Here is a 25,612-nt window from a genome sequence, read left to right as displayed (position 1 = left end):
TAGGTTATGAGTCAATACAGTTGTTGCAAAAATGTCCAGTTTGTAATGAGAGTCGGTAGGTTGATGAAAATACAAAGGGTAAGGAGGTGGCTCATAAGGTTTTATGATACTTTCCCGTGACCCCCAGACTACAACGTTTGTACTGTTCAAGACACACAACTAAAGATATGATTTGGCGTAGTACCGGACAATCCAAAGATGGTACGGTGATTCATCCCGTTGATGGTACTTCATGGAAAAAAAATTGATATGAAGTATCTTGACTTCTCCAGGGAACCCCGAAACGTACGCTTAGGGCTTACTGCTGATGGTTTTAATCTGTTTGGTAACATGTGTAATCCACACAGCACGTGGCCTGTCATATTCACCACTTACAATCTTCCACCATGGCTATGCATGAAAGAGTCATCTTTCATGTTGACCTTTTTGATTCCCAACCCCAAAGCACCCGGGAAGAACTTGGATGTGTTCCTTAGGCCGTTGGTCGATGAGTTGAAGCAATTATGGAGTTTTACAGTATGTACTAAAGATGCAGCAACGAATACATTCTTCAATATGAAAGCGATGTTGTTATGAACAATAAACGACTTTCCTGCTCGTAGTAGTTTATCTGGTCGGAGTGTACAAGGGTACAAAGGTTGTCCGACTTGCAACGAAGACACTCCGTCATACCGAGTATCAAATAAAGTCGTATATGTTGGTCATCGCAGGTTCTTAGATGCTGACCATCCATGGAGAAAAAGTTTCGGCTATAATGGCGAACATGAGACAAGAGGTCCTCCAAGACAGTTTAGTGAGGAAGAAATACAAGCGCAACACGCTCGTCTATTGTTTCGTCCACCGGGTAAAGTAGCTACTCAACGAGCTGGTATTAAAATACTATGCAAATTAGAATTGATCTATCCTCCTGCGTTTTTTGACATTATGGTTCATTTAGTTTTGCATTTACCTGATGAAACTATTTATGGAGGCCCAATATGTATGAGATGGATGTATCCCTTTGAAAGGTATATGAAAAAACTAAAAAACTATGTTAGAAACAAGGCGAGGCCGGAAGGTTCTATAGTTGAGGGTTATGTCGCTGAAGGGGCCTTATCATTTTGTTTGATGTACCTTGAAGATGTTGAGACTCGATTCAATCGCCTTGAAAGAAACGAGGATGTTGTCATAGAAGAAACAAAGTTATGGGTGTTTTAGTCTAAGTGTCGACTGACTAGCGCAAGGAAAATGAAAAATCTCAGTCTAGAGGAGAGAAAACATCTACATTGGTTTGTATTTGATAATTATGAGGAAGTCAGAAAGTATATTGCGTAAGTGTTCTTATCTTTTAATTCATTGTCTTTTTTTAATTTCTCATTTTTACTATATATATATATATATATATATATATATATATATATATATATATATATATATATATATATATATATATATATATATATCATCAATGTAGTGAATTCAAATCATTACATCCCGAAAGTGATGAAAAAATCAAATTCCCTAAATGGTTCCTTCATAAGGTCTATGATATGCAAAAACAAAAATCTCCAGAGTCTAATAAGGAGTTATCGGCTCTTTCAATCGGTGTGCATGCGCATGCCTTTACTTATACTGCTTGCATAGTGAATGGTGTTAGGTATATGGTACTTATGCGTGACGCCCATCGATCAACACAAAACTTAGGGGTTCTAACTGAGGAAGAGAATAAGCAGAAATATTATGGTCAACTAGAAGAGATTATCGAGTTGCATTATCCTCATAAATATTCCACCGTACTTTTTCGTTGCAAGTGGTTCGATACTGCAGGAGTTAAAGCTGATAATAAATTCACCAGTATCGACCCACAACGTGAATCGAGCAACGAAGATCAACTCATCTTTGTTATGCAGGCCTAGCAAGTATTTTACATCCAAGAACCTTCTCCAAGTGACGAAAATGACACCCAACGGTGGGTTGTTGAAAATGTTAATCATAGAAGAATTTGGGATCTACCGATGAATGATGTTGATCATGATCCCATTGAAAATGTCGACAATGATTCAACCGATGTCATTCTTAGTAATGTTTCTTCTAATTTCACTCTCTCAGTTGACTTTAACCAGTACTTTCAAAATTCTCAATCGGTTGAAGATGATATTGAAGTTGATCCACCGACGAGTATCATCAATAATGTGTCTGATTGTGAGACTGAATTATGATGAGGAAGATTCTGATTATGATAGTGGATTATCAGCAGACACTGAAGTGTCTGGGGGCGAGAATGATTAAAAAAATCTTTTTACATTTAATTAGTAAAATAAGGTTTATATTTGTTGTAATCATATTATATATATATATATATATATATATATATATATATATATATATATATATATATATATATATATATATATTGTGTTATAATTTTTCAAGATGTCATTTTTTTGGATTGCATTGCTCCATTTCATGGCTGGTGTGATGGGTCATGGAGGTCACGGTGGTGACGAGCCACCGCATCCGTTCGGTGGAGGCTTTGGTGATCACCAAAACGATAGTAACTAAGATTTATTCTAATTCATTGTTTTTCACATTGTATGTATATAAAAAATTATTATGACTAATATTTTTTTATGCAGTGCTGCCTCCGAAATGAAGAGGCATGGCGGTAAATAAAAAAATGCACAAACTCTATAAAGCTAACGGTGAACGGCTTCTTAAGATAATATTCAACGTAAATACTAATATGCCGATCGGGGAGGTGTACGAATGATTCATTCGGGAGGTTGGGAGCTATATGTGGCGGGACATCGGTTTTGATAAAGACACATGGACAGAGGTTTCTGAAGCCGAAAGGGTTGGAATGTTGCAGTATCTTTAATTAAATTATTTATAAAGTTATATATTTAATATTTTTTTAATTTTGATTTATTTTTAATTTATCTTTTTTTTTTTGTAGAGATGGTTTGATTTTGACGCGATTACAAATCATCCTATGGCTTCAACTTATTGGGCATCACTGAACAATCGGATATGTGCATGATATAGAGGCCGCAAAAATATTGCAAAAAACCGTTTTGATGATTTTGCAGGGAATGTGGAGGCAGCAAGGGCTCAAGCCCCTAGGGGTATGGACCGACAGCGTTGGAATGCTGTTATTGACCATTTCTTAACAGAAAAACATCAAAAACGATCCGCTGGAAACAAAAAATGTTGGAAGAAACAAGTAGTGAAGAATCGTGGAGGGACGTGCAACTACGGTAGTGCTTGATTCAAGAAAGTAAGTTACAATAGTGTTTATTCAGTTATAACATATTTTTTAATGTTTATTCAAATATAACATACTTTTGTAATGTTAAACAGAATTTGAATAGATTTGAAGTATTTCATCGTGCATATGTAAATAAAATAGGGGAAATTTGTTGATCCTTTGGTTGAAGAGTAATATGTAAGTTATTATTACTTAAAAATGAAGTAGATTGTTGAATTTTTTGTTAGTTTTAATGTATATTAACAATCTTTGTGAAATACAGAATGCCTTAGTTGCTAAGGTTGCCCTACAGACTCATCACATAGATGACTCTGGTGGTGATCCTGACACCATTGATTGGATCGCAATATTTGAGAAGGTGTTAAGTACTCGAAGGGGGCATGTGAGAGGCATTGGGCCTAAAGCTTCTTCAGCTGCAAGTACAAGTGCTTCATCCCAATGGCAGTCGCAGTACAATCATCGCAACCAACATAGGTACTTGTTAAATTCTTAAAGAATTTGGTTGCTTTGTTATATTGTTAAGAACTTAATGTATTTGTAGTAATTTTTGTTAGCTCGGTAGTTTGTTTAATTGTTAAAGACTTAATTGATTTGGTGATTTGATGGTTTGATAGTTTGTTGAATTGTTCATGATTTAATTTGCTTATGACTTAATTGTATGATGTTGATGTGAATGCTTTTCTTCAAAACCCGCATTTGTGATGGCCATTGGAGACATTATTCGCTCGTTTAAAAACCAAGTCAACGAGGAAAACAACGATGGGGAGGACGGTGGGGAAGATGAAAACAATTAATATTTCTTGTTGTATGATATATATGGAGGATGTTATTTTGGATTTGAAAAATAGTTTATGTATGATATATATTAGATGTTTGTTTGGGATTTATTAGATATAGTATGTTTGATGTTTGTTTGGAAAATAGTTTATGGAATATAATATGTTTGATGTTTTTATATAATGTGGTATGTATTTATTTATGTGTTTTGATTAAAACTGCATTTTATAATATATGTAAATTAATATTATAAAAAATAAATTTTTTTCACAAAAAAAAAAAAAAAAAAAAAAAAAATTAGCAGCGACGTCTTTAGAAACAACTACGATCAATTGCGACGACGAGGACCTCCGGCGAATATTGCCGGAAAAACTCCTGCCGGAGGCCGGAATATTAATAGAGACGACCCTATTAGAGACGACAGTGGTGTACTAGGGACGACGTGTAGACGACAATATTAGAGACGACAAGGGGTTATTAGCTACGAGCCAATTGCGGCATCGCTTTAGTGATGACATGTCATCGCAATACTATTAGCGACGACAAACATGATCAATTGCGACGATTTTTGTTGCCGCTAAAGGTTAGTTTTTTATAGTGTATTATTGGTGGTGCATAATTCATTGATCAATAAAAATAATATAGCGATGTAAATGAACTATATACATTGCGTTTTAACTATATAATCCTCGCTAGCCAATTAGAAAAGTTGTATACCAAAGTCGATGTTAATTTGTTTCTTAATTGGTTTTAAAATGTATCAAGTTATAATACAATTTTTCTTTCGTATTTTGCTAATTTTCGTAAATTGCCGATTGATTTTGAATAAAATAATTGTTTACATATTTAATCAGTAATCATATATTTTTATGAAGGTGTAAAGTTTGAAAAAAGATCCAAAAATAATTTAATAATTTTGTGCCAAGAATTGGGGTTGACAATTGAAAGTGGGAGACAAGAAATTAAAAGTCCAATTTACCATCTTTCTTCTTTGTAGCTTGTCATGCCCTACAGTGAACCGCCATTATAACATCAATTTTAGCATGAAAACAGCAGTCAAAAGAAAGTTGAACTCTATGCATTGATATGGTTGTACTTTTGGATTATGGACAACAATTTAGATATTGAAGGTTCAAAAAGTTTGGTTGAAACTAAATGTTGCATCATATCAATTATAGATTCATATTCATATCAATATGTGTTGAAACTAAATGTGAAACTGATACTACAATAACAAGAGTTCACCACAACTAAAGGGCATACTGGTATAGGAATGGTTGATAAGATACCTCTCAACCATTTTGTTGAACGCGCGACGAATATTTAGATTTATGATTAGACTAAGAGGTGTATGAATTAGCAGCACACAAAAGAAAAAATAATAATGACGTATACACTATACATGAATCTTGAAAATTAATAGAAATAGAAATTTTATATAGTAAATTGAATTTTTTTTTTAAATTGGGTTTCAATATTTAGTTTTCTATAAATGACATCATAGAATCATCATAACAAAAACAATCTCCCTTTATGCGATACCATAAAATTATTAATAACATTGTTAGATTTATATATATATTTTTTAAATAGTTTGTCAACCACTTCGTTTATCTTGTTGATTCATTTCGATCATGTTCGATCGTGTTGGATCATGGTAAAACTATTCGTTTGCTTGTTAGTTGAGACTCCTTAAATGGCAAGTCAATTATTAGTTATCCTCTTACAAAACGTACAAATTCTTATATACATTGTATAACTAATTTTATAAAATTTAACTATTATTAAAGATTTGTGAAAATTTCATGAAAAAGGGTACTAATTTTATACAATTCCAAATTTGCCCCAAGTCAAAAAGGGTGCCGTACCAAAACCATGCACGCTCATGCACCTTTTCCATGAAAAAGCCACTCCATTGCTTTTATTTCCCCGTTTCCCCACCCTTCATGATCATATAAACCTAATGCCAAGGTCAAACGTTTAACTATTTAAATTTTATTTACAATATTGTTAATTAACTTACCTTAATATCCTCTTATATGTATTTTTAAAATATATTTCACAGAAGCTTAAACATCATGAGACTTATATATAAAATGTTAAATATCACATAATTTTGCGAAATGTATTTTTCTAAAAGCTTTTAAAATAATATACCACTATTTTATTTCACAGATATAAAAGTTCAAAGGTAATTATACAATCCAAATTTATTAAATGAACATGATAGTAAATGAGTTTCGGTGGTTTAATTTGCCACATAACAATTAGTGACGTTTATTCTATCTTCTATTTTACCTATTTATGGATGATAACATTTTATGTATGAAATATAATCAAGAACAACAATATATTTTTAAAATTGTACAATATATGAAAGAATATTCGTGATTCCGAGTAGTTTCTGCTAGTAATATAAACTTTACATGCTTGTCATAATTATCCGGAGATAGAATATTATTATTTATTTACATAGTCGTCCTCAAATGAAATTACAAATTTGCAGTCCCCACCTACAAAAAAAAAAAAAAGTTATTTCCCATGTAGTTAAGTTATGGTCTCACTAAAAATACATGAATATAAGTTATTCTTTTAACAGCATGAATATATATATATATATATATATATATATATATATATATATATATATATATATATATATATATATATATATATATATATATATATATATATATATATATATAACTTATTTAATTAGCCTTCTTAAGTCTCTATCTTTCCTCAAACTTCAATCTCTCTTTCTCTCCCTAAAGGGAGGGAGAGTTTCTCATGGGCATATATGCAGAGCCAGTTTGGCATTCTGTCCACCTCCATGTGTGTTAGTGTTTATGGCGGTGAAGATTGCCAACAATCGGAGGTGGTCAGCCTGCTAAATTAGCTCTGTAAGTTTGTTCATGAGAAACCCTAGCTATACTTACTTTCTTATTGATGCATACAATCATACTAAAAAGTTATATAACACCAGATGAAGTTTATATATCTATGCAGATGTCCCGATCATCATATTAATTCTTGGTTGTCGAGTTTCCATATCACATGATTCAAGAACCAAACGATCAAGATAAATAGGTTAGATCTTCGTTAGAAAGTTTTTTCTAGTTTTCACATGTGTTAAAGTGATTCTGTTAGAGGGATTCTTAACCTCTTCATTTCTGCAGTCAAGATAGAGATTGTTAATTTGTTCTTCGAAAAATACTAACACACTTGTACAATCTGTTTTTTCAATGAATATTGATCATGATAGTATAGTAATTAAGATAAAACGCCCTTTTCATTAGAAATTTATGTACCTAAAACATTAGGGTTTTCTTTGGTTGTTTCTGTAGCATGAATGATCTACTCTTTTCTTATTTCACTTTCCCACTTCCATATTATTATTTATTAGGGTTTTTTTTTTCTCGCCTTTATTCTTAGTTTCTTACCATCATCAATGCTAAATGGTAATTAATGTCATGTGTATCTGTAAAAACTAATGGTCGTTTTTTCCAAGATGGCAAGATGTTAAATAATTTGATTTGAATAAATTCATGTTTGGCTTAATGATTCACAGAATATAATTGTCATATGGACACACATTTATGAATTTAATTTTTTTAATGTATAATATAGCGTGTTTTATTGTATATTTTCCCTTAATTGTTTTTAAATAGTTGTATAACTTTTGTTTTACAGTCGATAGATTTCTTCTCCTTTTGGTCAGTTTGAAGTATCCTATTTTTGGACCACTGCTAAACTGAAATCAATATATCGAAAGATAAACAATATCTATTCCAATATATAATAGATTAATTTTTTATGGTTTATTGTGATTAGAGTTAACTAGTTTATTAATACAATCTCAATGGTTAATGTTACTCTTACTAAGTATTTATTTGACGTGCGAATATGCTTCAGTATTCGCCATAAAAGAACAGTGATAGTTACCGGTTTGCTAACAAGTTTGCAAAAAAGAAAATCTTGTGAGAAACTTTTCTGTTATCGGATTTAACAACATGCTTTTGTGTGTGTGTGTATATATATATATATATATATATATATATATATATATATATATATATATATATATATATATATATATATATATATATATATATATATATATATATATATTTGATGATCTTCTCTTATGCATTTTCTTTCTCTTTACGTTTTATTAATTATGATCAATATGTGTGGAACTCTAATTAACGTTGACTTGGTGGAAGTCAGCCTATGAAAAATCTATCGGTTTATTTATTTATGAAAAGAAACAATGTAACAATTGAAACGTTTTTGACTTTTATTTGTGATTTAAATTTTTAAAACTTAAAGGCATAGAACTTTTTGTCAGTTGAATGATTCAAAACAAGAGATAGTGACGCAACATGTTCCTTTCTCTTCTTCATCATGATGATGCATAGCGATTGTGTGCTTTCACCAATGGAATTCCCACTTAAAGCCTTGGATTCTTATCACTACCATTCTTGAAATTCCACCCATGAACTTTAATTTATATATATATATATATATATATATATATATATATATATATATATATATATATATATATATATATATATATATATATATATATATATATATATAATAAAAAAATAGGTTTAATCTCTTATTCACAAGTGTCATACAATTAGAACACCTAATTAATGTTATATATCCATTATCATGCCATTTGTCAACCTATTAATTATTCATTTCAAATTTCAAATTTTAAATTTTTTCACTCTAATTGCATTAAACTAATAATTGATTCTTTTATTTAAATTTCAAATTTTAAATTTTCTCTCTAATTATATTAAATTAATAACATTACATTGAAAAATAAAATAAATTTAATACATATTAAAAGATGATATAATTTCATGTATTTATTTAAATCAACGATTATAATTTTATATAACTAAAAAAAATTCTCTTAAATAATAATTTATTTAAAGTAATTAATTAATAATTTTGACTTTTTATATGAAAGTTTAATTAATTTTATAACCGTGGTTCTCACGGGTTATAAATTAGTATATATATATATATATATATATATATATATATATATATATATATATATATATATATATATATATAGAGAGAGAGAGAGAGAGAGAGAGAGAGAAAGAGAAGTGGGTTCATGCGAAAATACAAATATCTTGCGAAAACGCGAAAACATATTCTATCTTATGAAAATCAAACACATGTACTATATATATATATATATATATATATATATATATATATATATATATATATATATATATAGAGAGAGAGAGAGAGAGAGAGAGAGAGAGAAAGAAAAGTAGGTGCATGCGAAATACAAATATCTTGCAAAAACGCGAAAACAGATTCTCTCTTATGAAAATCAAATATATGTACTATAAAAAAAATATATTAGCAATAAATTAAAGATAGTAAGTTTACATTTGATAGTGTTATGGTAATATAGATTTAAAGACAGTTTTGAAAATTATATTTTTTTTACGTCCTTAATCATTTTTAAATTCATGTTTTCATTATAAAAATGTTAACAATCATGTTTTGCTAATATGAAACAATTTATGATCTATCATTGATTATCATCATGTATTTTAAAGTTTGGATGAATTATTTTTCCAAAATATAATGTTGAGGTGACACAATATCATAGGTTTATCTTGTTTTCATGTTTTCGTAAATTATTTGCATTTTCGCATGAACATCCCAGTATATATATATATATATATATATATATATATATATATATATACATATATATATATATATATATATATATATATATATATATATATAAAACAAATTTGGACCATACATTTTATTTTATAATTTAACTTTTAATTATTTAGATATCACTAATTAGATAAATAAAAAGATACCATACCCTACCATCCCCACCCACCAACGTACCATATGATGTATCGTTTCTCTCGTCTAATTTTCATGCGGGACCACCCATCGACACCACCAAACCTCCGCCGAATCAACCGGCTTTCGATTTCACTATCTTTGTTGCAACTTCCAATCGACATCGGAGTTCGTAGGGGTCGGTCTTATGCCATCAATCGGCACCGATGTTATTGATGCGTTTTAGGCATAACAAAACAAACTTAAAACTCTTAAATTTGCGTGCAACCTAAATCAAGATCAATGTTTTCACTATTGCACCTATAACTATGAACTTCAAAATAATAACCTTAGAAACCCTCGTCAATTTTAGAAATAGATATAAAAAGGTTTAGGATTATATACATTATTGTTATTATAGCAAATGTCAATTATCCTTGACTTATAGAAGCTTTGGAAGCAAGCACCACAAAGGACTTCTCTCTAATGGTTCACACTTAAGCTAGCAAGAAGGAGATTAAGGAGAGAGGAAGGAGGAGGGAGGAGAGCAAAATTTCTACCAACCCTTGGGAAAGAAGTGATGGACGAAAGTCAAAGGCCTAGGGTCCTTCATATAGTGCAACAAAGAAGCCCTATATAACGCTAATCCGAATATAATTTCAAATTGGTAATTATCCCACTCCATATTTATCCACATGGTATAATCTAATAACCCTAGGTTTTTCTCTAGAAACCGTCCACCCTCTTAGTGGAAGGTTCTCGAGCCTTTTGTTCAACTATTGAACAATTGCATTTTAGACCCTACACTTTTAATTAATTTCATTAATGTTGAAATTAATTTCAATCAGTTTTTGATTAATTATTAATTAAATATTATTATTTATAATTAACTTGTTATTCTCATAATATATTAATAAATTATTTATTTCAATTTATTAATCAAATAATAAATCAATCTCTTTCTTTCTTTCTTTCTTTCTCTCTCTCTCTCTCTCTCTCTCTCTCTCTCTCCAAAAACATCATGTCCAATTGTTAGGTTTAAGGGCACCCCAAAAGGACTGTGCTACTATCAATTCAAGTTTATACAAATTATTGTTATGCGCCTAGACACCTAATCAATAGTCTCCCACTTGGATAAGTATGTAACTATAATTGCTAGTATAACTTCCGAATCAATCAGCAAATTGTAGCTTCCAAAAGACGTTGTCGAACTCTGACCCAGTCAGTTACGTGTCCTAAGATAAGTGATCATATAATCCTCTGTTATGCAAGATATCATTTGGACATGAGACATGGAACAAAATCAATCTCATTGTTGAATACTTTGTTTCCTGATTTTTGATTTGTAATGACATAGAACTTCTAATTGAACACATCAATTTAGTCCTGGACAGGCCCAACACTATAAATCAACACCAAATCACTGAAGGGCCCAAATATATCGTTTTTCCCATTAGGGAAAAAGGAAAGAATAAAATATAACACTCGGTTTTGGATTTGCTTCATTATTCGGGACTGCAGCCCAATCATCAGTCGTCATGAGGCTTAAGGCCTTGGGGAAGGAAGGATTTGGCCCTTTTCGGATGTGAGTTTTATGGTTTAAGTGATCCAAGTGTTTGATGGTGTTTTAGGAGTCCAAGGGTATAGTCTTAATTTGATAACTCGGTCCTTTTTGAATTTTGGGTTTTGGTTCGGGAAGTTTTAAGGATATGGTGTGTTATTAGAAGCATAAGGCTTCTCGCCACCTTTTCGTAGATATTAAGTTCGTTGGAAACGGATCTAAGATGAGGATGTTATGGCAATTTGAAGTTTTTGGCATAAATAACCCTAATGGGTAAGACTGGCGAAGCGGTCCCATGCGTGCATGTTGAGTGGCATGTGCCTGGGTGAGTACGCCTAGCATAAGATGGGCATATGCCTAACATAATGAGCAGAGTGTCAAACCCTAACTTTTAGGGTATGGGTGCTATTTAAACACCCTTATAAGGTCAAGGTTCTCTCATTTCTCAACCTCCACTGATCTTAGAGCCTCATTTTGAACTCTAATCCCCTTGGTGGTGCATTCATGAGCTTGGAGGAGATTTTAAAGGGTTCTTAGTCTTATTTCAAGGAAGTGGATCTTGGTGATCAAGATTGGTGTTGTAATATCCCGACTACCAAGTATAATAATTATATATTTATTTTTTTGGGGTTTATTGAGCGACTCGACGAGTTGTGTGCCTAACTCATCGAGTAGAGTCGAACTGGCCACGTGGGTTTAATAACCAACTCGACGAGTCAGAGAGCTGACTCGCTGAGTTGATGCTATGAGGCGAAACCCTAAATCTCCAAGGTTCGGTGCCTATTTAAGAGATCTTATGCCCTCATTTCCGCCTACCTTATCTACAGAGATCCCTATGAGAAACCCTAGATTGGTTCCATCCATGGTGAGAGAGAACCACCCTAATTTGGGTGTTCTTGTGCAGCTTTGGAAGAAGATTTGGAGAGCATTTTGGCTTGGACCAGAGAGGGATGTTTGGATCCAAAGATTCTTCAGTGGTGTAACATCCCGAGTTCAAGGGTGCAAAGTTCATGGTTTTAAGTGAAAATGTGAATGATCAACTCGGCGAGTCCATGGGTAGACTCGACAGTTAGGGTCGTGATTCTGGTCACGTGTCTAGTGGCCAACTCGGCGAGTCGGTAGCGGGACTCGGCGAGTTGGTGCTGTGTGGAGAAAACCCTAATCCCAGGGATTTGGCCCTATCTAAAGAACATAATACGCTCTCCCTAGCCTCTTTGCTCTCCCTTGAAGTCTGGAAATCCTAATATTCGTTGTGAGAGAATTAGAGAACATTTGGATTTTGAAGGAGTGTTTGTTGAAGAGATCTTTGAAGATTAAGAGGCTTGGAGCAAGGTGCTCTTCAAGGTTTTGACTTATTCTTCTGTTGGAGCCTTCTTTTGAGGTAATGATTCGTTGCTTGAGCTGTTATCCATCTAGATCTATCATTTGTGGGATTTTTGGGTGTATATCTAGTGCTATCTTGAGTTTGGAGGTTAGATCTGAGGTTGCTACCTCAGCTCTAGAATAGTGATGATCCAAAAGAGCATAAAGTCCCTGTTCAAGAGCTGTTGATGAAGTCTTTTAGCCCCAAACCTTAGCCCAAGAGTGTATTATGCTTAGATCTCCTTGGATTCACGTAAAGTTTGCCACTTTACGTGATGGATGGATTGTATAAGAGTAGATCTATCGATTGGAAACCCTGCATGGCTTGGAAATCCTCTGTATGGGTTAAGAGCTAGTGGTACTCGGCGAGTTTCGTGAAGATAGGAAGAAACTCGGCGAGTTGGAAGAATAACTTGGCGAGTTGGTTGAAGATATCCTTGGACTTGGTGAGTCTGTTCTTGGACTCAGTGAGTCTAGTCTTGACGTCCTAACCTTTTCTGGTTAAGCTGAGAATCGGTGAGTCAAGGGATGACTCGGTGAGTTGAGTACGGTTTGATTCAGAGTTGTGGGACTCGGCGATTCTTGGGGCGACTCGGCGAGTTGAGTCGTGTTATGGGAGTTTCAGAGCATGGGGACTCGACGAGTCAGCGGGTTGACTAAGCGAGTAGAGTCAGTCAGGAGGGTTGGATTTGACTGAGGACTTTGACTTTGACCAAGAGTTGACCAGTTGACTTCCAGGGCTATTTTGGTTGTTATTGGTATTTATTGGTTTCGGTGATTCAGTGGTGGAGTTCATGATGGTGGTCGAAGCAGCGTGATCTTGTTCTTCAGTCGGCAGTAGCAGGTGAGTCTTCTTACTATACTTTACCTAGAGTGGTAATAGAGTTATGTGACAGAGTTATTGTATGCTATCTATGCCATGTGTGGCACTGCATTATTTTTATGTGATTTATGTTGTGTGTATATCAGAGTTAGGACCGGAAGGTCCACAGAGCTAGGACCAGAGGATCTACAGAGTTTGGTTTAGAGTTATGTGCTAGTGTAATTGTATGCTATTTATTTTCTAAGATTTATTGTGATATGTGATATGCATGATTCTGAGTTATCAGAGTTAGGACCTTTGGGTCCATAGAGTTAGGACTAGAGGGTCCACAGAGAGTTGGGACTGGAGGGTCCTACTGAGACACACAGACCATAGGGTCAACAGAGTTATAGCCTTGAGTGGCTAATATGTGTTAGAGTGGTATTTTGGAAAAGTCACTAAGATTCGTGCTTACATTGTTTTGTGTTATGTGTTTCAGGTTTCTCAGGTTCACGGGACGGCACCGGCTCGATTGTACACACCGGGGGAAGCGTTTGTTTGAGGATCCTGGTTTATTAATTGATCGAACAAAAGAGTTATGTATTGTAAATTAAACAAATGGGATTTTTATGAAAAGCATTAAAGAGATAAACTATTTTAATTTTCAAAAAAAATTGTTTGAAAAATTATAGTGTTACAAGTTGGTATTAGAGCCTTGGTTTGAGGGATTCAGATGCACCTTCGGGTAAATCTAGACTCAAGTTGAGGAAGTACGAAAAGTTTTCAAAAGAAATGATTTTCTAAAAGTGAATAAGAGTTCAAAGAAGAAGCGAGAAAGGGCACTGTGTACAATCAGCCAGAGCCCAAACGGTGATTTCCCAAAATTCAATTACTTTTGTGTTATGAGATATTTATGATACATTTATAAGATATTATGCATGCTAGAGACAGGCTAGGTATTCCATATCTTAGGACTAGAGTGGCCTGATTTGTGATGCCTTAGTCTAGGAGTTGTTGTTATATGTGATGTGCTTTTAAGTATGAGTGAGAGTATTCAATTGGAATCCTTTTAGGGGATTTGAGTAGAAGAGTAATCTAGAAGAGACGCCTAGATGAGTATTGTGGTGTTTATCGAAGAATAGTTAGAACCCGCAAGGGGCAGAGTTGCAGAGTTTGGTGGTACCTTGAGAATGATCAGAGCAAGCGAAGTTATCATCCATAGTGAGCTCTATGTATTCTTCGATGCCCGAATGCTGCTTGCTTCGTGCTTTGTGGAACTCTCGATGATGGGAGTTAGCTACCAAGTGAATATGACGATATTCAGGAGGTAGATGACTAGCATCATTAGGAGCTCTTCAGCAGCTGATGGCGGAGAAGTGGGAGTGACCTTAGCCAGATGAGTACGCTGGTGGAGTAGAGCATTTCGCTGAGGAGCAAGCACGCGTGGCAGAATTGGTGAACGAAAAGGTTGAGCAGCCACTTAGGAGCTCTGGGACGGTCCGTGTGGAAAGTATGGGTAGATGTGGCAGGTAGTATGGGCCCGTACTACCGAAAGCAGAGGACCCATACTCGATACAGGAGTATTCTGAAGGTTCTAAGTAGCATATTGAGGAGTGATGTCATGGTTCGAGTACCATACATCGTAGCAGATTGAGTAGTGATGTCATGGTTCGAGTACCATACATCGTAGCAGATTGAGGAGTGATGTCATGGTTCGAGTACCATACATCGTAGCAGATTGAGAAGAGATGTCAGGGGCTGAGTACCATGGTTCTTAGCAATTGATGCTTGTGATTCTCTAGTTGTCCGATCAGGATTGATTGGTGGAGTTTGGATGCGATGGAGTTTTAGTCTTGAGGGCCATGATTGAGTCCGTAGAGGCATCCCTTGAGAGGGAGGTCGGGAGCATTTCAGAGTATTATCAGTAAGATGTCAGATGTAGTCGCAAGACTCAGGGATTTGTAGAGAAGGCAATCATGAGGGGATTGCGGCCTGAGTGAGCGATCAATCAATGGAGGAGATGTCACCTTCTGTGACCTGATGGGTGCTATTTATGTTTCTATGGGAAACAGGAGAAACGTGAGATTTGAATTTTGGGGTACAGGAGTAAAACCTTGCGTGGTGACATTGATGTCGATTTTTCCACCAGAGTATCAGGCAGCACGTCCGCCGCGTGGAAATGATCTACCATGAGCAGGTAATCAGTGGGGACTGAGATGGTCAAGGACCGCATTACACCCTAATTTAGTATAGTAGGGCGTGTGGTGGCGGTATCAGCGGGTAATCCAGTCGAGTATATCAGGGCGGCGGCTCTTCTATCTATGATGGATATTGAGTATGGGAATGGAGACCCTGTTCTTGTGATGATTCAGGTGTTGGGACTTGGGTTGAGAAGTCGAGGTTGATGAGTGCGATGATTTATTGTTCTAGTCTAAGAGTCAGTGATATTACTGGACAGTCGAGATGTTCGGTATTGGGATGGTATGAGACTTTGAACAACTAGAGTCAGTCGTGATGAGAAGTTCCTAAGGAATTCTTCTGAGATTCAGGGTATTTGAGGTTGCTTGATCTCTTTAAAGGAGATTATCAGGAGTTGCGTAGCACCTTCCAAGGGCAGGTGCGATATTGTTAGTGGAAACAGTCTGTGGGATGGTGTGTGCGCCAGTTGGTGATGGTTCGAACCCTAAGTGGGAAGAACCGGGTATTTTATTGAGGGAACCAGAGATTTGTGCAAGAGAGGGTAGGGGTTGGATACAGAAATCTGTAGCTCGAATTCATGAGGCCAGGGTCATTGGTGATCAAAGAAAGGTGCAGAGCGAGATAATGCATGTGGTATGTGTCTGAGAAAGGATGGGTGTCTCCTCGACAGTTGGCCAATGGTCAGGAATCCGGTGGTGGTCAGGGTCATTTCAAAGGGAAGACTTGTATCGATGGTATGGGCAGTCGAGGACTTATGGGTCGAAGTATGGATTATTTATACCCTTTTTAGGGTGGATAGAATATTATCAAACAGCCAACTCCCGGGCCGGTATGTGTATACTTGCTTAGATTTTGAGCAGTAGGGGAAAAGGGTTCGGAGGATCATCAGCGTGTTCTGAAGCGTTAACGCCTTCTTTGTATTCCAATTGAGTGTTTGAATACACTGAAGTTGCGCATTGGGTAAAATGAGGAATTATTTATGGAGTTCATAGGAAATGTGTTGTTGTATCTATGTGGTGCTGGGAGTAGGAGATCAGTGGTTAAGTCAGGACATCACGATGTTCTGTAACGGTGTTCCGTGGTGACCGGGTATAATGTTCCGATTTCGGACTTATTTAGAATCTTGAGTTGGGACGACTAGTGGTTTATCATGTATTTTCAGTTCCAGTGGGAGCCCTTCGGGTATTGGCATCAAGAGGGATTATTTAAGAAAGTGGATCTCCGTAGAGGTAGGTATTTTGTTATAGCAGTTGTCGTCGGAGTCTGTGATGCATATGTGGGGCAAGTGTGTGTAGCTATCTATGATAGTCTACGGAGCATGAGTTAGTGGGAGTAGTGTGTCGTTGGGATGAGAATGAGAGTATAGGGAGAAGCTACGGGGAGCCGTAGTATTCACTAGTCAGAGGGTGTTGTGATGCTACAGGGAGTCGTAGTACTCACAAGTCATAGAGATGGAGTCGTGGTACTATGGGGAGCCGTAGTACTCACTAGTCAGAGGCTGTCGTGTTATTGCGGGGAGCTATAATACTCACTAGACGGAAAGAGAGTGTGATGTTGGAATGTACCCCGATCAGGGTATGATGCAGAAGAGTTTTAGGCTAGAGTAGCCTTAGTATTGAGTTTTTGGAGCCTAGTGGTTGAACCAAGGGCAGAACTGGAGGTCAGAGTTGAGTCGATCCTCGGTTGGATTGTATTTTTCGTATAAGGAAAAGAGAATTTCATGACATGTGAGTCACTGGGCCGGGATAGTGGTCACGGGGAGGAAGCTAGTGAGATATTTTGGATCATGTAATAGATGGTCTTTGGAGGTTCAGTTGTGGAGTCAAAAGCTGACCTGGTACTTAGTATCGAAGTGGGGTATGAGAAATGAGCTAGAGTTTATCATGGTGATGTCTGAGGACACTTTAGGGCGAACGGACGATTCAGACGCTCGAGGACATGCTTCGGGCATGTGTATTAGATTTTGGGGGGAGTTGGGATACTCAGTTACTCTTGGCTGAGTTTTCCTATACAACAGCCATCATTCGAGCGTTGGTATGCCACCCTTTGATCTATTGTATAGGAGGAGGTGTCAGACCCCCATTTGCTAGGAAGAGGTGGTGCATGGACCCGAGAGTCCTTGCGAGCAGATTTAGAGCATGTACGATACATGGAGTAGCGGTTACTCTATGAGGGATAGTGTAGAGTGGGGTGTAAGCATCGTGGCACTAGTCTGAAGTGGAAAGGTTGACAAGTAGATTTCCTTGGGTAAGGAAAGAGGAAGGTAGGTAACTCCGGGAGGAGTGTTGGTTCACGAAAGTGAAAGAAGTAGTGAAAATGGATGATTAAGAGTAGGGTGGTTGAACACTGTGTCTGTGCCAGTGGTATGGAAGCGCATCCGGGTTGGGTGTCTATTGAGGTTGCGGAAGAATCTTTGGTGGTTTAGAACCAGAGGAGTTCGGAAGAAATGCAAGGATAGAGTCTTGAAATTAAGTATGGTTGTGATTAGGAGGTTATGCATATAGTGGTAATTCATCCTGGGGATGTTTAATGGTATCGTCAGTATGACGGGTTTTTCCAACCCGAGGATGTAGAACAGGCTCATCATGGGTATGCGATTGCATAGGAGAGCTCAGGAGAGAGATGTTCAGGAGCTGAAGGATGGGTCATCCTGTCAGCACGGAAAAAAAAAGACTTGGATTCGGATTGAAAGCGGGATGAGTCCCGGGAGTGAATGCGATAAAGGTTATGCTAATAAAGGAAAGGGATAGCATTTTGGTACTGGGTCAGGACCCGGTGGTCCGGGGTGATGTCTAGTTATGTAAGGGTCAAGCGATCGTTGTGGTTTGGAGAGAGTGAAGTATCATGGAGTGGTACTCGGTTGATAAGTGTGGGTATCAGAGGATGAGGTGGTGGTCAGGACACCGCAAGGGAAGAGCTAGGTTGTGGGTTTCGGTGGTAGTGTTTTGAGGAACCTGGTTTGGTTAATTCCAGGTGGTGCATTGCGAGAGTAGTTTTTGGAGTTCTATTGCCGCAGGCTTTGAGGACGAAGCCTAATTTAAGTGGGGGAGAATTGTAACATCCCGAGTTCAAGGGTGCAAAGTTCAGGGTTTTAAGTGAAAATGTGAATGATCAACTCGGCGAGTCCATGGGTAAACTCGACAAGTAGGGTCGCAATTCTGGTCGCGTGTCTAGTGGCCAACTCGGCGAGTCGGTGGCTGGACTAGGCGAGTTGGTGTTGTGTGGAGAAAACCCTAATCCAAGGGATTTGGCCCTATATAAAGAACATAATACCCTCTCCCTAGCCCCTTTGCTCTCCCTTGAAGTCTAGAAACCCTAATATTCGTTATGAGAGAATTAGAGAACATTTGGATCTTGAAGGAGTGCTTGTTGAAGAGATCTTTGAAGATTAAGAGGCTTGGAGCAAGGTGCTCTTCAAGGTTTTGACTTATTCTTCTGTTGGAGCCTTCTTTTGAGGTAATGATTCGTTGCTTGAGTTGTTATCCATCTAGATCTATCATTTGTGGGATTTTTGGGTGTATATCTAGTGCTATCTTGAGTTTGGAGGTTAGATCTGAGGTTGTTACCTCAGCTCTAGAATAGTGATGATCCAAAAGAGCATAAAGTCCCTGTTCAAGAGCTGTTGATGAAGTCTTTTAGCCCCAAACCTTAGCCCAAGAGTGTATTATGCTTAGATCTCCTTGGATTCACGTAAAGTTTGCCACTTTACGTGATGGATGGCTTGTATAAGAGTAGATCTATGGATTGGAGACCCTGCATGGCTTAGAAAGCCTCTGTATGGGTTAAGAGCTAGTGGTACTCGGCAATTCACATGGGTGTACTCGGCGAGTTGCATGAAGATAGGAAGAAACTCGGCGAGTTGGAAGAATAACTCGGCGAGTTGGTTGAAGATAGCCTTGGACTCGACGAGTCTGTTCTCGGAATCGGCGAGTCTAGTCTTGAGGTCCTAACCTTTTCTGGTTAAGCTAAGAATCGGTGAGTCAAGGGATGACTCAGTGAGTTGAGTAAGGTTTAACTCAGAGTTGTGGGACTCGGCGAGTCTTGGGGCGACTCGGCGAGTTAAGTCGTCTTATGGGAGTTTCAGAGCATGGGGACTCGACGAGTCAGCGGGTTATTTTGGGCGCTATTTAAACACCCTTATAAGGTCAAGGTTCTCTCATTTCTCAGCCTCCACTGATCTTAGAGCCTCATTTTGAACCCTAATCCCCTTAGTGGTGCATTTATGAGCTTGGAGGAGATTTTAAAGGGTTCTTAGTGTTATTTCAAGGAAGCGGATCTTGGTGATCAAGATTGGTGTTGTAATATCCCGACTCCCAAGTATAATAATTATATATTTATTTTTTTAGGGTTTATTGAGCGACTCGACGAGTTGTGTGCCTATCTCATCGAGTAGAGTCGAACTGGCCACTTGGGTTTAATAACCAACTCGACGAATCAGAGAGCCGACTCGCCGAGTTGAAGCTGTGAGGTGAAACCCTAAATCTCCAGGGTTCAGTGCCTATTTAAGAGAACTTATGCCCTCATTTCAGCCTGCCTTATCTACAGAGATCCCTGTGATAAACCCTAGATTGGTTCCATCCATGGTGAGAGAGAAACACCCTAATTTGGGTGTTCTTGTGCAGCTTTGGAAGAAGATTTGGAGAGCATCTTGGCTTGGACCATAGAGGGACGTTTGGATCCAAAGATTCTTCAGTGGTGTAACATCCCGAGTTCAAGGGTGCAAAGTTCATGGTTTTAAGTGAAAATGTGAATGATCAACTCGGCGAGTCCATGGGTAGACTCGGCAGGTAGGGTCGCGATTCTGGTCACGTGTCTAGTGGCCATCTCGGCGAGTCGGTGGTTGGACTCGGCGAGTTGGTGCTGTGTGGAGAAAACCCTAATCCCAGGGATTTGGCCCTATCTAAAGAACATAATACGCTCTCCCAAGCCTCTTTGCTCTCCCTTGAAGTCTAGAAACCCTAATATTCGTTGTGAGAGAATTAGAGAACATGGATTTTGAAGGAGTGTTTGTTGAAGAGATCTTTGAAGATTAAGAGGCTTGGAGCAAGGTGCTTTTAAAGGTTTTGACTTATTCTTCTGTTGGAGCCTTCTTTTGAGGTAATGATTCGTTGCTTGAGCTGGTATCCATCTAGATCTTTCATTTGTGGGATTTTTGGGTGTATATCTAGTGCTATCTTGAGTTTGGAGGTTAGATCTGAGGTTGCTACCTCAGCTCTAGAATAGTGATGATCCAAAAGAGCATAAAGTCCCTGTTCAAGAGCTGTTGATAAAGTCTTTTAGCCCCAAACCTTAGCCCAAGAGTGTATTATGCTTAGATCTCCTTGGATTCACGTAAAGTTTGCCACTTTACGTGATGGATGGCTTGTATAAGAGTAGATCTATGGATTGGAGACCCTGCATGGCTTGAAAATCCTCTGTATGGGTTAAGAGCTAGTGGTACTCGGCGAGTTTCGTGAAGATAGGAAGAAACTTGGCGAGTTGGAAGAATAACTTGGCGAGTTGGTTGAAGATAGCCTTGGACTCAGTGAGTCTAGTCTTGAGGTCCTAACCTTTTCTTGTTAAGCTGAGAATCGGTGAGTCAAGGGATGACTCGGTGAGTTGAGTACGGTTTGATTCAGAGTTATGGGACTCAGCGATTCTTGGGGCGACTCGGCGAGTTGAGTCGTGTTATGGGAGTTTCAGAGCATGGGGACTCGACGAGTCAGCGGGTTGACTCAACGAGTAGAGTCGGTCAGGAGGGTTGGCTTTGATTGAGGACTTTGACTTTGACCAAGAGTTGACCAGTTGACTTCCAGGGCTATTTTGGTTGTTATTGGTATTTATTGGTTTCAGTGATTCAGTGGTGGAGTTCGTGATGGTGGTCGGAGCAGCATGATCTTGTTCTTCAATCGGCAGTAGCAGGTGAGTCTTCTTACTATACTTTACCTAGAGTGGTAATAGAGTTATTGTATGCTATCTATGCTATGTGTGGCACTGCATTATTTCTATGTGATTTATGTTGTGTGTATATCAGAGTTAGGACTGGAAGGTCCACAGAGCTAGGACCAGAGGATCTACAGAGTTAGGTTTAGAGTTATGTGCCAGTGTAATTGTATGCTATTTATTTTCTAAGATTTATTGTGATATGTGATATGCATGATTCTGAGTTATCAGAGTTAGGACCTTTGGGTCCATAGAGTTAGGACCAGAGGGTCCACAGAGAGTTGGGACTGGAGGGTCCCACATGAGACACACAGACCATATGGTCAATAGAGTTATAGCCTTGAGTGGCTAATATGTGTTAGAGTGGTATTTTGGAAAACTCACTAAGCTTCGTGCTTATATTTTTTTGTGTTATGTGTTTCAGGTTTCTCAGGTTCATAGGACGGCACTGGCTCGATTTTACACACCGGGGGAAGCGTTTGTTTGAGGATCCTAGTTTATTAATTGATCGAAGAAAAGAGTTATGTATTGTAAATTAACCAAATGGGATTTTTATGAAAAACGTTAAAGAGATAAACTATTTTAATTTTCAATAAAATTTGTTTGAAAAATTACGGTGTTACAAGTGGTTAGCTTCTGTTGGAGGTAAAAAGATGCTAACTTGATCATTCTTTGTATAGATCTTGGTTTTGGGGGAGCTTTTAGGGTTTTTGCCCATCCATCTTGTGTTATTGAGTCCCTTGAGCATATCTTGAGGTTGAAACTTTATATCTAGACTGTAGGAGGTCTTGTGAGCCCAAAGACCCAAGCTTTACGGAGCTAGAGACAAGCTTTTGAGAACCAAACTATTGTAAGAGCTTGTATTGGTATTATTGAGCCAATATGCCATGCATGAACATAAAGCTGCATGCTTTACGTGGTATTTGAGCTTTAGGAGGTCAGATCCAGAGTATGGAGTAGCATGTCCGCCTTAAAACGCCTGAATGAGAATTTTGACTTAAGGGACTCGACGAGTTGATAAGCCGACTCAACGATTCGGTACTATTGTTCGGACCTTCGATTCTCATTTAGGTTGTTTTGGCCAAAAGCCTCTCGATCTCTATTTCGAGTTTTTAGTTGTCTACTACTATATCTAGATCTTGTAAAATCATAACTTCCTCATACGAAGTCAGATTTGAACGTTCTTTTCATGTACCTTTACGGTTTAATGATATCTACAACATTCGTTTAGATACTTAAGGCTAAAAACTATTGTATTAAAACTTTGCGTTTTTCGTTTAATCGGTGTTGCCGGTTTTTGTCGGAAATCTTAGAATGGTCATATATAACTTCTTCGTTATAACTCGAATTTTAGTGTTTTTAGTATTTCTGTAAACCTTGACACAATATATAATATAGTAGGTAAACCAATAGAGACTTTTGTACATTTTATTTTCAAAGTTAATTTTATTATTTCAAAAGTGGTTATAATACTTGGCTTTTTAAGTCATTACATAGAATCGAAATATCGGGTTGTCACAAAGGGGTATGTTTTTAGGTTTACCGACCTTCACGATTTCCTCAGGGCATGTGATAGTTGTACCTCGGAGGAATGTAGTTGATCAGGCTGCATTCACCACTTAATACCACTATGAACAGTCCCGACTTAACCGAGATGTCAGCATCATCTTATTTGATTTGGTATTATGTTATTTTTCCTATATCATGAAAGTAAGGGTGTTTTATCGTTGTGTTTTATTTGTTTTGTTTTTTTAGAGTTGTTTTGTCCCTCTTTGATTTATAGTTTCATATCAGTGTGTGGTTAGATATGCTAGTTTACTATAAACAGTGCTCTGATACCAACCTGTCACACCCCCGAACCAGACGGCGGAAACGTCCGAGGGATCATGTGACTAAATTTAAATATCATCACAATGAATATACATGAATCATAATATAAACATCATCATGCATCAATATATTACAACTGACATTGTTCACATCAAGTACATTGTTTTAACATTACAAATCCATGACATGAAATGTTTGATAGTTTTCAAAAGCGCAACACCCTAATATACTTGGTACTACTCCTCAGCTTACCTGTTACTTGAGAATACAAGTTATTTTGAAAACTATCAACATATGGAATGTTGGTGAGTTCATAAGCAGGTTTGATATGAAAATGTTTTGTCAAGTTTGTAAGAAAACAACCCAGAAAATCCGATATTTTCTTAAAAGACCATTGTTTATATAAAAGTGTGAAGATCTGTAAATATATGCATGATGATCACAAGACGTGTATATTTTAAAAACTTCGTATTAAAAGTACATGTGCAAAATTTTGAACTTCCCTGGAAAACCCGATGTTTTCCGAAAATAAAAATATCATATAACTGTTCGATTTGTTATCCCATCCTGTGAATGATTTTGATTTACCTTGCTTACTTGATTAGTATTGGATTTATTTATGTGAGTCGTTATAATCATGCATGATAATGACTAGTTCGTCTGTCTTGGCAATCTGGTGAACGTCGAAATTGATCTTAAGATTTTTGTCACCCTAGACTGGCCGAGTCTAACTGTAGCAAACAGCTGAGGTGTAAGGGAGTCACCCTCGTATAGATCTATACACAAACTCTCGTTCTCCCTCCAGGAGACTTTGATTATAACTACAGACTACGACCGACACACATTGGTGCCACCCATTATTACTCACTAAATCCCAATTAAATTTGATTACTATTGATTATCGACTCGTATTTGTTTACTTGGATTAATGATAGGCCTAATAAACGAGGAGAAGAGGATTACAAGATCCTACTATTCCCGCGTATTATTTATGGCTATTGGTTATACGAAGGACACGCTGGCCTATTTCACATTTGATTTACTTAGACCTTACTAGCAATGTTAATGGGCCACTAAGCCCCAATAGCATTTAAAAGCTATTTAGGGTCCCTTAAATATGAAATTGGGTCATAGAAGGCCCAATAACATTTATTATTATCCATTAGGCCCAAAAATCATGTTAATGGGTCACAAAGGCCCAACAAGCATGATTAGAACTTTCAAGCCCAAAGATTTGAATGTTTACTTGTTTAGGTATAGTTTAGTTGTCGGAATTTTTAATTACACCATTGTTAAATTTGTATCTGTACGAGACCCGTTGATCGTTTATAACGATATTTGGAAATTTATGTATATTCATCTTTTCATTTTTCATAAGTTGTGGTTTGATAATTTTGACCCAAATATCTTAATAATAAAATAATTGACTCAAAATATTGGTTTGGCCCTTTTCAGCCCTTCTTTAATAAAAATGACAATTTTAGTCCCTTAAAAAAAAGACATTTTAGGCCCTAAAACCATTTTCTTGTCATTTTTTACCCATAGACTTTGTTTAAATGATTATTTTAGCTCAAATTTTACGTTTATCAGTTTCAGCCCTTCCAGAGAAGTGTTTTTTGGTTAAAACCCAAACTTTTTGCAACCTTTACAATTTTGGCCCAAAATCCAAAAAGTTTACATTTTTTATCCTTGTTTGGAAAATACATCATTTTAACCCCTGAATTAGTTTTATTTACCCTTTTTACCCCTTATTTTGAGAAGTTCATCATTTCACCCCCTTGAAAGTTGAGATTTTCGCATGTTTTGGCTTAATGGGCCGAAAAGCCCAAATTTGGCCCAATAAGCTACAATTTACACTTCTAGCCTTTAAAAGAGTATGATATTCATAAAAAAACTTATTTTTACTATTTTGACTCTTTTAACCCTTGAGAAAACCATGAGTAGCAATTTTTCAACCCAACTTTTGTTTGTTTGACAATTTTAGCCCAAAAACGGGTTTTATGTTGAAATATGTATATTTTAATCTTAGAGGGTAATTTTTCTTGACTTTTTTTAGTGTAAT

General features: G+C 36.8%; 1 long non-coding RNA gene across 1 annotated transcript; it reads left to right on the top strand.

Moving 5' to 3' along the window:
* The first annotated feature begins 6,755 nt into the window (after window positions 1-6,755).
* Window positions 6,756-7,238, top strand: LOC145018062 (uncharacterized). Its single transcript, XR_013666810.1, has 2 exons — window positions 6,756-6,927; window positions 7,034-7,238. It is a non-coding gene; the product is annotated as an uncharacterized LOC145018062 (long non-coding RNA).
* Window positions 7,239-25,612: the final 18,374 nt, after the last annotated feature.

Source organism: Lactuca saligna, chromosome 9 (assembly GCF_052625555.1).
Source record: "Lactuca saligna cultivar CGN05327 chromosome 9, ASM5262555v1, whole genome shotgun sequence".
In the NCBI taxonomy this organism is placed as follows: Eukaryota; Viridiplantae; Streptophyta; class Magnoliopsida; order Asterales; family Asteraceae; genus Lactuca; species Lactuca saligna.
The sequence above is the reverse complement of the archived record's forward strand: the minus strand, read 5'-3'. Positions and strand labels throughout refer to the sequence as shown.